Source organism: Stigmatopora argus, chromosome 7 (assembly GCF_051989625.1).
Source record: "Stigmatopora argus isolate UIUO_Sarg chromosome 7, RoL_Sarg_1.0, whole genome shotgun sequence".
In the NCBI taxonomy this organism is placed as follows: Eukaryota; Metazoa; Chordata; class Actinopteri; order Syngnathiformes; family Syngnathidae; genus Stigmatopora; species Stigmatopora argus.
This window is the reverse complement of record NC_135393.1, coordinates 12,445,859-12,459,393: the sequence shown is the minus strand read 5'-3', so window position 1 is coordinate 12,459,393 and position 13,535 is coordinate 12,445,859. Positions and strand designations below refer to the sequence as shown.

At 38.4% G+C, this 13,535-nt stretch overlaps 1 long non-coding RNA gene across 1 annotated transcript in view; it reads right to left on the bottom strand.

Moving 5' to 3' along the window:
• Positions 1-5,504: 5,504 nt before the first annotated feature.
• LOC144077823 (uncharacterized) overlaps positions 5,505-13,535 on the bottom strand; it is a 69,882-nt gene continuing 61,851 nt past the window's right edge. The window contains exon 4 of the long non-coding RNA XR_013301111.1: positions 5,505-5,594. This is a non-coding gene — a long non-coding RNA (uncharacterized LOC144077823). The remainder of the gene's footprint in view (positions 5,595-13,535) is intronic.

Genomic DNA, 13,535 nt, shown 5'->3' with positions numbered 1-13,535 from the left:
TGTAAATTATTTTGTTAAAGCACAGGTGACAGAGCACATAAGGACAAGTGTTATTGATTGTATTTACACAGCAGTGCCAGAGAAAGATGTGTTTGGGGACACATCTGTAATTACACCCCTTGTTCAATCACTCCGCCATCTCACTGTCATGTTCACTTAGAATACATCACACTCATGACTCATGTGGCACAATTGTTTGGGCCCAGAACATTCATTCATTCATCTTCCGTACAGTGCATTCTCGTAAGGAGTGAACCCCTACAACATGGCCTAAAACAAAGCGTGTGATTTGCCTCACTAATTTTTAAGACACAGCAAAGTTTCTTCTTTCTCAAACATAACCTATTTACAAGTTTAACTATGGATTACTTACCTCTTGAAAGGATTATCCTTATTTAGCCTTTTAAGTGGTGTATGAACATTAATTGAATAATCCATCTACAGTGACATCTTGAAGGGGATTTAATCTTTGCTTCTAATTCTTTACCAAGAGGCAACTTTGAGTACGACTTATCTTGTCCACATACAAGGGAATTGCATTAATTGAGTTTCTCTATTTTTTTTTTCATTTCACACAATGGTTGGCGTATCTAGATGTTAAATAAAATTTTAGCTCTCTTCACAAAACTAAAGATCGACCATGGGATAGGTTGTAAATCACTCATAAATTACCTGCAATATATCTAATGGAAATATGCGAGGAGCGGAATGTGTGAACTTCCTTAGGCTCTAATTACTGTGTGATCTGGTCATCAAGTCTCCTGAATTTAACACACTGGTTTACTGGTTTGCATAGACCCAACAAATTGAGTGTATCACAGCCTCTGGCTAGTGGACATCTTGGTTAGTGAAATGCTTTTGGCGTTGAGTCAAACTCATTCGAGTCAGCATATCATAAAGATGAACATGGGCAGGGATAAAGCCATTGTGAGAAACAACATTTTACAATCTCTTATGGATAGGTCAGATAGAGCCAAATCCATTATTATTATTTTTACAGCAGTTGCTTATCGCTCTTTTCCTAAAAGCAAGGCAAACAACTCCTCCACTTTACTAAAAAAGTAACATTGATAAATAATTGTACTTATCATTATTATAGTAGCCCGGTGTACAAGAAAAAATGCTCAGTAGGCTGTCAGTATTACCTGGAGAAAACCCACACAAGCCCAGGGAGAACATGCAAACTCCATACAGAGAATACCCACCTGGGATCGAACCCGTCAACCCCAGAACTGTGAGGCTGAACCACTCGTTCACCTGACTGCCCACGGAGAATGAATTATTATTAATACTATAAATGGAGTTGACCTTAAATTTTGCGCTGTTCTCTAGATCAACATGGTGAAATTATATTTCTAAAAATAGGGCACTCATTTTCTTTCATTGACTTTTTTTCCCTTTTTTGAAACTCATAATAGTGGGTCTCAACTTAATAACAATAGGGAAATGCACTTACCAGGGTGAAAACTAATTAAATCCATATTCACTGGCATCACATTAGAACACAAATACTTGTCCAGTACCCAATGCTGGGACATGATGATGGAAAACATGTCCTATTTGCTATTCCAACCCAATCCAGATCTCTGACTGTGTTACAATTGTAGACCACATGAAGTATATGGGCACATCTGCCAATATTAGTGCTCACCAGTTTGGCTATCCTCCTCTCGTTAGAATGAAACAGTCGGAAACACAAAATTGATTTGTCTTTCTGCGGTATGTGTGTGATGAGTTAAATACGATTAGTTTCAAGAAAGGGGACAGAATCTTAGTCTCATTATAATAAGGGTCAAGAACCCAGATTGAAAGAGCAGCATTATGTTTCCCAGATTAGCAAATGTGCGTGTGTGTCTGTGTGCGCCGACATGTTTTTGCCTGTTTTTCTCATTACAGGATTAAAGAGCATCTGGTTCAATGTTCCTACTCAACTGTGCCAGTTGAAGTCTCAGGGGAAATAATACACAGTTGTCCATCTGTGTCGTTGTGTGCATGTGTGGACAGGCCACATACGTGGTCGAGCATGCATGTCAAACAGAGCAGGCTCTTATGGATCGAACAAAGCTGGACATGAGTGGAAATTCAATGCCTCTGTCTAGGGGTTGTGTGAGTAGAGACGCTCTTCTACTGGGATTTTGGTGTAATAATGCTCTTGACTCAAATCTATTTTGGTTATATACATAATAAAAGAAGGACTACGAGGAATTCAGATACGCTGTTGGTTGGGGTGAAGGTGGATGTAGATAGATTGCAAAATACTTTAATATTTGAAGGATGATACCTCAGGTGAAAAAGGTAAGATTGTGAGATGTATAGCTGTCTGAAGTAATAATTTTTATGCTTTTTGAGGTGCCTTGGAGGTTTTTTTCCACTAGTTGTGTTACTTGTATTCTATGTACGACATATGCTATGCTGTATCTGATGATAATAAAGCCAAAAGTTTTTTTAACATCTGATCATAATGTAGTTTTTTCAACCTATTCAAAGAGAATGATCAGCGAGGTCAAAAATAAACTGAGGTCAAATGCAATGAAAGTAAGTTGTGAGTTTTTGCATCAGTATACATCGAGAGACACACCTGAGAGAGTCAAATGTCAAACTGGCCAAAGACATTTCATTATCGAAACAATGGTGTCAAAGCTTCTAATTTAAATGGCATGGTGAGTTTCATTGGCATCAATTCTTGATTTTGAAGAATGGTTTATCAACTTTGAGCTTTTAACATGCTTCTTCTGGTGATCCACTATCATTTTGTGGAAAAACATTGCTTTAAAAATTCACCAGCACATGTAAAACATTCAAATTGCATTCCATAAAGATACAGAATAAATGTAACTCGGCAAGCAATACATTAATTCACATGAATCCGCATAATGTATATGTAATGGATGGGAAATGTACCCAAGAGGTCAAAATGAAATGTTTATAGCTGCATTTTCATTTCTCTATTTACCCAAATAATTATGAATCATCATACATTCAATGGTATTTTTATGGGCTGATAACAGTTTACGTCGGTGTTATTTTTGTGTGTTTGTGGATGTGTTGTGTGCATGTTTACTGCCGGAGTGCCCACTAATCAGAACCTATCACTTGTCCCTAATGGAGACGGATTATGAAGCGGAAAGATGTGACTTTCCCAAGAGACTACCTCGTATCTGTGTGTATGTCGTGTACGTGTGACTGATGGAGAAAATACACGGATAATCATGTGTCTCTTCAGCGTTGGTGACACATGACCCCAATAAACCTTGCAGTTATTTTGGGGTAGAAACAGAGGCAAAGCACTTTTGCCTGCAAATAATTCAAGTGTCAATTTGTGACATGATAAAATCTTTTAGGCAGAAATGGCCAACCATTTATTTATTTTTTTATTTAAGAAATTAATGTTTTGATTGTTAATGATTATCCAAAATGACAGGAATGCAGGGATCAAAATACTCAAAATTCACCATATAGTAGTAACATTTTAAGGTCTTTTTTATATTGATTGGCAGCCAGACAGATTTGGTGATGACCTTTAAATTCAGTGTTTGTTTACTAGTGTATGCGTGTACCAATGTGTGTGTGTTTATATGTATATAAATATATATAGTATTATCTAGCAGCAGAATTTGCTCTGTCTTTGTGCTCACTCATGTTATCATATTTTCTGCTGTTCTCTACATTGATTATCTGTCAGCTGGCTGAAAAGTGGGCCTTAGTTTGGCTGAGTTTGAAACGACGAAGAGAGAAAAAGTGTGTGTGTGTGTGTGTGTGTATGCGCGTGTGTGCACTCTTTTCCATCTTTGTTGCAAGCGTTTCTATTTCATCCCTGCTGACCACCAAAGGCAGTGCTGAAAACCCTAAATGATCCCTTAGCGCATGTGCAGTATGGCTATTAATACCAACAAAGTCACCTGTGACCCCAGGTTGACCTCTGGAAATGGTATAAGTTCCGGTCTTTATTTTCTTCTCGCGTGGCAGGCAGTTGCTGCTTGCCCGTGTGACACGGATAGACCTGTGATCGTGTTGGCGAGACAGACACAGGAGGCAATCTTGCTCGCCTTCGGTTCATTTTCTATGAAAGTAGTGCGACAAGGTGAAAATGGCCTACACTCCTGTGGCTAAGTGAGACGTGACAAATATTGCATGTGAAAATTCACATGACAAATATTGCATGTGAAAATTCACATGCACGCTATTTGACAGTAAAGTCTTCGGTTTCCTTAAAATTCATAGCCAATAGGAGACAAGCGTTGACGCACAGAGTGAACGCGTAGGGTGTCGTTGTGTCACTGTTTGCAATCGTTGAGTGGATAGGTATAGGATGGTATGTCTTTTTTGCTTCTTTGTTTGTCTCATTGCAGTATTTCAGTATCCAAACGTAAAAAAAAAAATGCATCATTAATCATTGAAGAGTTGTGGTGTCCCCTTGTCTCTCGCCATGCGTGACTGTCTTTAGCAACACACTTACAAATGCTACGTAGTTTTATTTTCTTTCTGGGCTCGTCAAAACGTGTGCGTATACAGGAGCAGCGCTGAAGAGGTTAATTAGAAAGGTCGACAGGGGGACAAAATGATATCCACCCGTTAGCAGAAATTGATACATTTGGACAGACATAGAGGCCATTAATTTTCATTTCTATTGGAAGGACAACTGTTTTGAGAGGTAAGCTGGCAGGCAGCCTGAGGACAGCTTGGCATATCCACTGCAGACATTTGGATGAGAACATTGAGCCCAACCAAACAAATCAGAAAAAAAAGAAATCTCACTTGGCTACAGTGTGGTTTCTTCTGTGTTTTTTTTCCGCTATCACTTTTAAGTCTAAGCGGTGAATAGTGATAATTGATTTGACCAATTTACCAATTGAAGCACTCAAAAGCAAGAATGAGCCTATTTTTATTGAGAAAATTAATGGTAGTATTGGAAACTTTAGTAGAGCTTCACTGATATCTTAGAAACTGTGTTTATTTCCATGAAATGACTGTAGTGAAAAAGGCTATTCAAATGTAAAAATAATTCCTCATGTCTGTATCACAAACTAATACCATCCTATTTTTCATGACAGCACTTTATATGATGTCCTAGTAAATCTTAGTCAGACATAGTGAAGATGAGTTTTCAATTTGAAAAACCAACATTATGTACTTCACGTTCTTCATGGTCTGCTGTCTTGGACATTTTGCTTTTGACAACCACCCAAAAAAGACGTCACCCAACCAGTTCTCTCCTATTTTCTTTCCATCTCTACCCACATTCCTCCCACACACTACACCACCTTCTCCTGCTTTATCCTCCTCTACTTCTTCCTCACTTTCATTTTTCCTTCTGCACCTCCTGTCTTCATTGCCTCTCTAATTATGACTATCTCCTGCAATGACAGGCCTGGACGTGTTCTATTTCTATCTACCGGTACTCTTAGACATGTGTCACACGCGTGTGTGAATGGTACCTGTGAAAGCGAGAAGGTACACACACAACAACACCGCTTATGGGAGCACGTTGACCGCTGTTGCTGCTTCTGAACTATCCTCAGGCAAGACAGTGTTGTCATCTATTTACTTTTAATGCTTCCTCTCCTAAATACATTCCAAAACATCCATCTGATTATCTGTAGGATGAAAACATGGCATAAAACATTAACTGCATGCTCCTTCACATTCCCTGATGGGACGCCTATTAACAAGCAGAACACAACATTAATATGGATGAGCTGATGCAAGAGAAATGTGTTGGGGTTTGTTTATAAAAAGTGGCTCAACAGAAAATATAGATTGATGTACACATCATTCATTGTAATGGAATTTGTCACTAATAGTCTTCCGTCATTAAGGTAACCGTGTATAACTTGGCAAGACACAAGTTTGCTTTTAATCAGGTAGGAAAAGGAATATACTAACTGTAGGAATGAAACTTTATTTGGATTCTGAATGTTTATTCGATTATGTTAATTTGGATTATTTTTATTTGTTTTGGGCTTGTAAAAGATTTTACTGTCATTTTCAGATTAAAAACACCACTCACGTATTATTCCGTGCGTTTGATTTTTTTTTACGGACCAATAATTTGCTTGTCTATTGGTGTAAATATCCTGTAACACAATGCGGACACCTAAAGCAGTGCAGCATATTTATCAATAAATTTGGCGGGTGTGGTTTATGCTAAACAAAAATGACAATAATTGGAATATTTGGCTGCATGTAAACCAGGCAGGAGTTATGTTTTCAAGGTTGTTCCCACTTTAGATTTGGCTGCTACACATGCTGTAATGCACTTATCGATCGTCCCACTTAGCTCTACCAGTAAGTGAGTTTACATATTTTTAACAGCTCACAGGTAAAGTTCTTTGCTAAGAGTAAACTCCTCTCTGAACTTAAGATACGGAACCTTTATTTATATATGACATCTACATACCTGAGTTTTCAATTTGAAAAACCAACATTTTGTACTTCATGTTCTTCATGGTCTGCTGTCTTGGACATTTTGCTTTTGACAACCACCCAAAAAAGACGTCAGACAACCAGTTCTCTCCTATTTTCTTTCCATCTCTACCCACATTCCTCCCACACACTACATCACCTACTCCTGCTTAGAGTCGTACGGTGTTTGTAAGGTTTTTTGGGGGTTTGTAAGGGGAATCATAATCATTTATAAGGGCAGTTATCGGCAGAGGTTGACAGGTATGCATCTACCTAATGAAACATGTTATGTATTTGTGATTTGGACTCTCCAGTTGGAAAGACAATAAACGCACATAACAAAAGAGAAATAGCTGTTTTGCTGCACTCATTTCAGTATCATTAAACTTAAACTAAAATGATATTTCCATCTCTTTAGCCACACTAAAACATTTGGTGTGTGTTGCTTGACCCCACAAGGCCGTCTGCTCTATCCCAAAGCTAGCGTCGTTTTTTCTTTTGACCTCCCTCACAACCTTCCTCATAGCCTCACAGGGTCTCACACACTCCAATCAGATCATAGACCTATTTGCAGAACTTCCCTTTAGGCGCTCGAAGGATCCAATCAGATAAGAGTTCGTGCCAAAGCTCAATCAACAAGGGAGGTGACCACAGTTACACAGCCTTCAAATAAAAGATGGATGAGAAAAGGGTCATTATAAAAAGCTTCATAAAATAGTGCATGGGTGTGACGAGCTCTGACTGCTGTGTTTCACTTAAAACGCCCTGATGAGAGTGGGCATCTTACCCTGAGTGACTTGCTATGCAGAAAACATGAGGATGCCAATTATTTTGAGGATGATGCATGGGGACTTATTCACTTCCGTCTGTCTCACAAGCTGTGCGCACCCTTGAACAAAACAACTGGCTCTTCAAGACGTACTCACATTTTCCCCGCGAGTTTATTTTTTTAGGGACATATCCTCCCTCCCAGTAAACATCTGTCGCCATGTTCCCATTGTATGCAGCAGGTTGCATGTATAATATTGGCGTGCGCTCGAGGGGGAGCGAATGTGTTACTGCGCCTTGTGGTGCAGTTGTCATCAATGTCACTTTCATCCTGGCGTGGTACTTTCCCCTCTGTTGAATGCTTTGAAGATTCACAGCAACTTTAATTCCCTCTTTTGCTCAAAGCGACTCCTCGATATGTAGACAAACACATGCCCATGCTGAAAATTCTCCATTTGTAATACCGTTCTCCAGGCCTTGAACGAACAGTTGTGATCTGCAGAGGAGGCCTTTCTTGTTCATTATTTTGTTTTGCCCAGAGGATGAAATGATTATTCATGGTTAAGCATTCATGCATCCATTACTATACCGCTTATCGTTTTCATGGTCGCTATTCGTTGGACTGGTTGCCAGTCATTCACAGGGCACATATAGAGACAGACAGGCGTTCACATTGGAGTGTTAAATGGCATGGAAGTTAGGAAAGTGACTCACTACACATCACAGAGTTTTGCTGTTTGACGTTTTGGCAATTTGAATGAATTTTTTACGCCCCAGTTGAAGACCCAAATTGCTTTTTTAGAACTTTGTTAAATTAGCAAACACTTGGATGTTTATTTCAAATGGGTCATATTTACTGTCCATTTCATTAGTTTCACTAGCATCATATAAATAGACTCACCAGCGCGCATGATGCAAAGCTGCTTTTTCAAAGATACGTAGATCTAAAGTTGAAATGAAAATGTCAACAAAGTCCTCATTAAACTGCCCTGTGTTATGCTGGCCACCAATTCGGGTGTCCCCCGCCTAGTAGTTGGCTGGGATATGGTCCAGCACATTTACACGCATCCTTGTAGCCCTCATCGGGGTCTTGACTTGACTCCAGTTTGCCGTCGTACATTTGTAACAGACTCGTAAAAATGTTCTCATTCCATGTTGTCTGGCAACTAGGAGAAATGTTCTTTTCACGAATGGATACTGGTTTGCACTGTTCAGGGCAGATGGCAGACAGCGTGTGTGGCATTGTTACATCACTTCATTTAGCAGCGTGATAATGCACGACCCCCATGTGGCAAAGATCTGTGCAAAATTCTTAGAAGCTGAAAATCTACTATTTCTCATAATGCCATCATACTCAATTGACATTGACCGGGTTGGAAATGCTCTGGATCAGCATATGGACAGTGTGTTCCAATTCCTGCCAATATCCAGCAACTAGCACAGCCAATGGGGCAACATTCCACAGGGCACGATTGACAACCCGATCAAGGAAAGCAAAGGAGATGTGTTGCACTGCATGAGCCAAATGCTGGTAACAACAAATACTGACTTGTTTTTTTTGTGTCGACAACCCCTCTTAATTTGGGTGTATTATGTATGGTTTACCATAGACTGTAATACATCAGCTGGCAAATGTGAGTTCGCTACAACACCCAGGGCCTGAAACGTCCTTTACAAGTGTCAACATGCCAAATCATTAATCAACACTTCTACGCTTGCCTGTCGCTGTGACATCAACATGCCTTTCACTGCAAAACATGCATGACTCTTTTTTTTAGCTTCCTTTTTTTCCATGGATAATTAAAAATGTAAACTAACGAGGAAAAATACTCACCACTAAAGCTGATTTTCATGATTAAAGGTAACTTGAGGTCTGACTTAAACAGCCACTGAAAAATAAAGATCTTCTATGTCAATTATCTTTATATCCCACTTAATTCCAAATATAAATGTAATTGCAGTTCATCCTATTTCATTGCTCAGACCAAAGATAATCAAGCCTTAAGAGAACAATAAAGCTCTTGCACAAGCTAGAACAATATGCAATTATCATTTTTTCTCTCTCCTTAATTTAGTCTCAAAGCAAGGAAGGAGTTGAGAGAAACATATTATTCACACATGCCCTATAACATGTATGTAGGTGATGGTTTTATTGAGACTCACTGTTGGGGGTCACTTTCTCTAAAGGGCCCTTCTAAAGCAGTCAAATTCTACCTCACCCACACAGAAAAGAAACACACATACACCTTGGTCAGCAGACTGTGCTAATGTGTGTAACTTGTGCATAAAAGATTGCGTTGTAAAAGTGAAGCTTGCCTAATGTACTGTATACGCTGGATGGTGCGTGTTTCTGTGTGAGTGTGTGTATTAATGTGGGTTTCATAATAAGTGCATTTGGCACCTCTCCACCACCAGTAAAGAACTCCTCTCTGCTATAAATGTAGATTTTCACCTCTTTGACCTGCAAACACTCACTCAAAAGTATTGACTGGTGTCTTACTTAAAAAGCCAGAGGCAGCTGAGTGTGCTGAATTTCAATAATAGTCTTTGGCAACTCATAATGGTTGCAGTGATAACATGAATCCATCAGCTCAATACAATTGTTGTTATTTTCCTTTTTAGAGAGTGTTCTAAAAAATGGAGAAAAAAAAATCCTCACACGCATTAGTGAGGACACAACATGATTTCTAAAGCAAAATTCAACATCATGCCCCAAAGCCAATATGTAATATCCAGTATGATCGGCTATCAGACAACTGTTCCCGAACATAAACTTGGAGCCGGAAGGACTATCTTGAGGTGGATGCATGATGAACCAGAATTCATTTAAGGAAGGATGCATAGGAGAAGTTTGCATTGGTAAAATTGTCAATGTATAGTGAACATAAAACCAAGCATATACTTGAATATGTTGTATACATGAATTTGAAGCATTTCTTCACTGCAAGGCGGAGAAACTACCAATGAAATACTATATTCCAGTTGTGTATCTATTTCAAAGTTCACATTTTACTACTGTTATTGAAATGTGGAAAATGTAGGCTTCAGGGTGTTTAGGTCACTGGTTGAGTCCACAGAGAGTCTTTAGTGAACATATACACGATAAAAACGTCTACATGCGGCAGAAATTAACAGCCGACTATCCTTCCACAATGTCTCATGCGCTAGGAATGTTAACCAGTGATCAGACATTGTCTCTCTAGGTCTCTACAAGCCAAATTTAAGACTTAAAAACACTAAAGACAGATTTCTTGCAAAGGATATGCCATGCGCTCAAGTCCGTGTCTAATTTTTCAAAAGTAATATGCTGTTGTAGAGCCAGACAGAAAAAAAATACTGCTTCGTCAACAATTTTACACTTTCATTCAATTTCCCTAAGTGTCAGATTGCAGTTAGACGTCCTTCGGAAAGATCCGAAACGTGCACTGTACATCTAACATGGAGCTCCACTTTCATCTCCTTAATGCCTGTTGATTACACTTTGATGGCCTCGTTTAGTGCCGTATGCCTTTCCCTCTTTGCTCCTTGACCATTAGGCCTAATATCCCTCCTCTGCTACTACAAAAACATGAGAAAATAATAGATTTTTCTTGAGGGTATGAAATAAAATTTGCATTATTATGAGGGCATAAATTAACTTTTTTTGACACTTCATACCACATTCCTGTGGTGCTGGCTTCATCATAGCTTGGTATAACTGAAAGCTTTCCGTCAACAACAGAATCATCTTTCTTTGTGAATGTGTGTTTAACGGGCCGTGAATTGATTTTTAATTTTTTTTGAGAGTCGCACAGAAATCAATGTTACGCTTTGTCTCAATATTTAGTGGACAAGTGAGCCGTGAATAATAGAAACCTGCTCAATCGTGCAAATTATTCATTTTTTTTGTCATTGTGTGCATTACACACAAAAATAAGCACACATCATCCTGTATAGCTATCACATTTGGTGACTGATTTGGTCTGTGATCATTTATTTATAGCCATCATTTTTAAAAACATGTTTTTTATTGGTGTCTGCATATGAACACATTTTAAAAAAATACATGTGATGAGTAAAAGAGGACATGACGCATTCCTGATAACAAACTTGTAGTGGTGCTGCATGTACATATGACTAGAATATTTAGGTCAGATAGGGGGCTCATTAGTGGTTCACAACAAATGCCTCAACCCTGTGGGGAGTAATATCAGTCTGCATGTTTATGGATGAGATTAAATGCATGTGCAATATGTTGTGTAAGGGGAGCGTCTAACTGCTAATGCAAATGCTACCTGCGGTAATTTAACAAGTAATCCAGTTGGTAGTGAGGGGGCTAAATAAATCAGGGTTCGCCAGTGTATCCCTTCAGACAATTCATAAAAAGAAGAAATGGACCAGGGAAGGCAAATGTTAACCAGTGATCAGACATTGTCTCTGTAGGTTTACACAAGCCAAATTTAAGACTTAAAAAGACTAAAGAAAGATTACTTGCAAATGATATGCCATAAAGTCGAATGATTTGATTTAAGCATTTTTTCCTTTAAAGTATAAACTTTTTAAGCGAATGCTCTGTTGTCGAATGGGGAGGAAGAATAGTAGTAGCATACAACAACAGTCTGTATTTTGTATGTATGTTGTTATGGATAACAGTATGTATTGAGTATTTTGGCTGCTGCATGTTAGCTATTTGATGGCAAAAGATGTCTACAAGGGTCACATTCATGTACAGTGATTCTTTTATAGAATTGTCAGTAGTTTGGCTGTGACATTGTTTGCCAAGTTTTGACCACATTTGGTGCCAAAACTCTTTCGCTCAAGTTCCACAGTGAATTCATCACATTCCATATTTACATTCACTTATGAAAATGTTATAGTCAGCTCCACTGATCTATTTTGCACCACCTGCTAGCCATCTGATTATATTTTTTTTATTACTTAAAACAGAGAAAAATAAGAAAACCCCTGTGGTATTAGGCCAATACCCGCAGACACCAGGTTGCCCTAATTTACTCTTTTTTATTCTTGTGTTTTTTTTTAATAATTAGATGACAAATGAGAGGAAAAAAACTTGCTTTCAGAAGAAATGACTGGATCAGATGTCTCATTTGAAATAAAAATGGACTTTAAAGAGCTACGGTACTTAATGAGCCACAAAGAAGCAGTGATTTGAAAGAAAAAAGAATCACAGAAAGACTAACTTGCAAGTTAAAAGTAACTGCGTACTGATGTCGATTAAAGCGATCAAATAAGCAAGGCAAGAGAATTTAGCTTCATCATGGGAAAATTCAGAATGTCTATTACAGATGTTTTATTAGTATTTATGGAAAGCTCATGAAAGCAGAAAGAATACAATTCCTAGAAGAGAAATATGAGGTATGATTGCTAGCTATAAAAAGACAAGTCGAGGAAAAAGTAATAAAAGGAATCAACAAAAAGGAAAGTGAATTTGAATGTAAATCAAGGGAATCTATTAAAAGTTGAGGATAACATTTTAAAAGACCTTGAGCATTTTTTTCCATTGACAACATAGTTGGGTGGGTGGTAGGCTAGAGGGGGCTCAGATATTGCTTCTTAAAAAGTCCAGTTTCAAAATCTCTATGTCAGTCAACAGCCAGCTATTTTTGGTGCATCAGAGGCAGTTAACTTTATTGTAGTTCAATGGGGGAGAAAATGAAAATTAAAAAAACAGAACACAAATGCGACCGTAAAATGGTACACACTATTGCTGATTTATGCTCTTTTTTTAAAGGATGTGTGCCCTGTTCACTTCTTTTTTTCTCCCTCTATCTTTCCTTTCCTCAAATCTTCCAAACAAACTGATCTTCTTTCCAAACCTTCCAGAGCTCAAGAGAGCTGACTAAAATAAAATTGAACATGATGGCTCTCATAATGTGGGTATAATTTCAATAGTTAGAAGGGTTGAAATATAAAATTCAGTATACAATTACCCTTCTCCTCAGACTCTCTGAGGGAGTGTCGCCGTCATTTGGGGTTTTTCTGCAGGATGGGTTAAAATGAAGGCTAATTCTTGTCTCAGGGAGGATACTTGGAGACAGATGGAGATGGCATGATGCGCCCCGTGTATGGGTTGCATGTTTACATGGACATCTTGAGCATCAACACTCCTTGGAGAGAGCCTCGTCACTTTAAGTAGTGCAAATGTTGTTTATAGTGCGCATGGTGAGTCAAGGTGACCTTTCGAAATCATCTTGTTGAAAATGATGCAGTCTTTGGGTTTTAATTTTATCTGGCGCAGCAGGTTTAATGTAATTTTCACCTGTCCTATTAAAAAGTTAAAAAACTTTCCCTAACCCCAAGATTTCTGAACTGTTTTTGGATCTAGTTTGTTCATGAATTAGATAATAAGTCATTTGTTTGCTTTA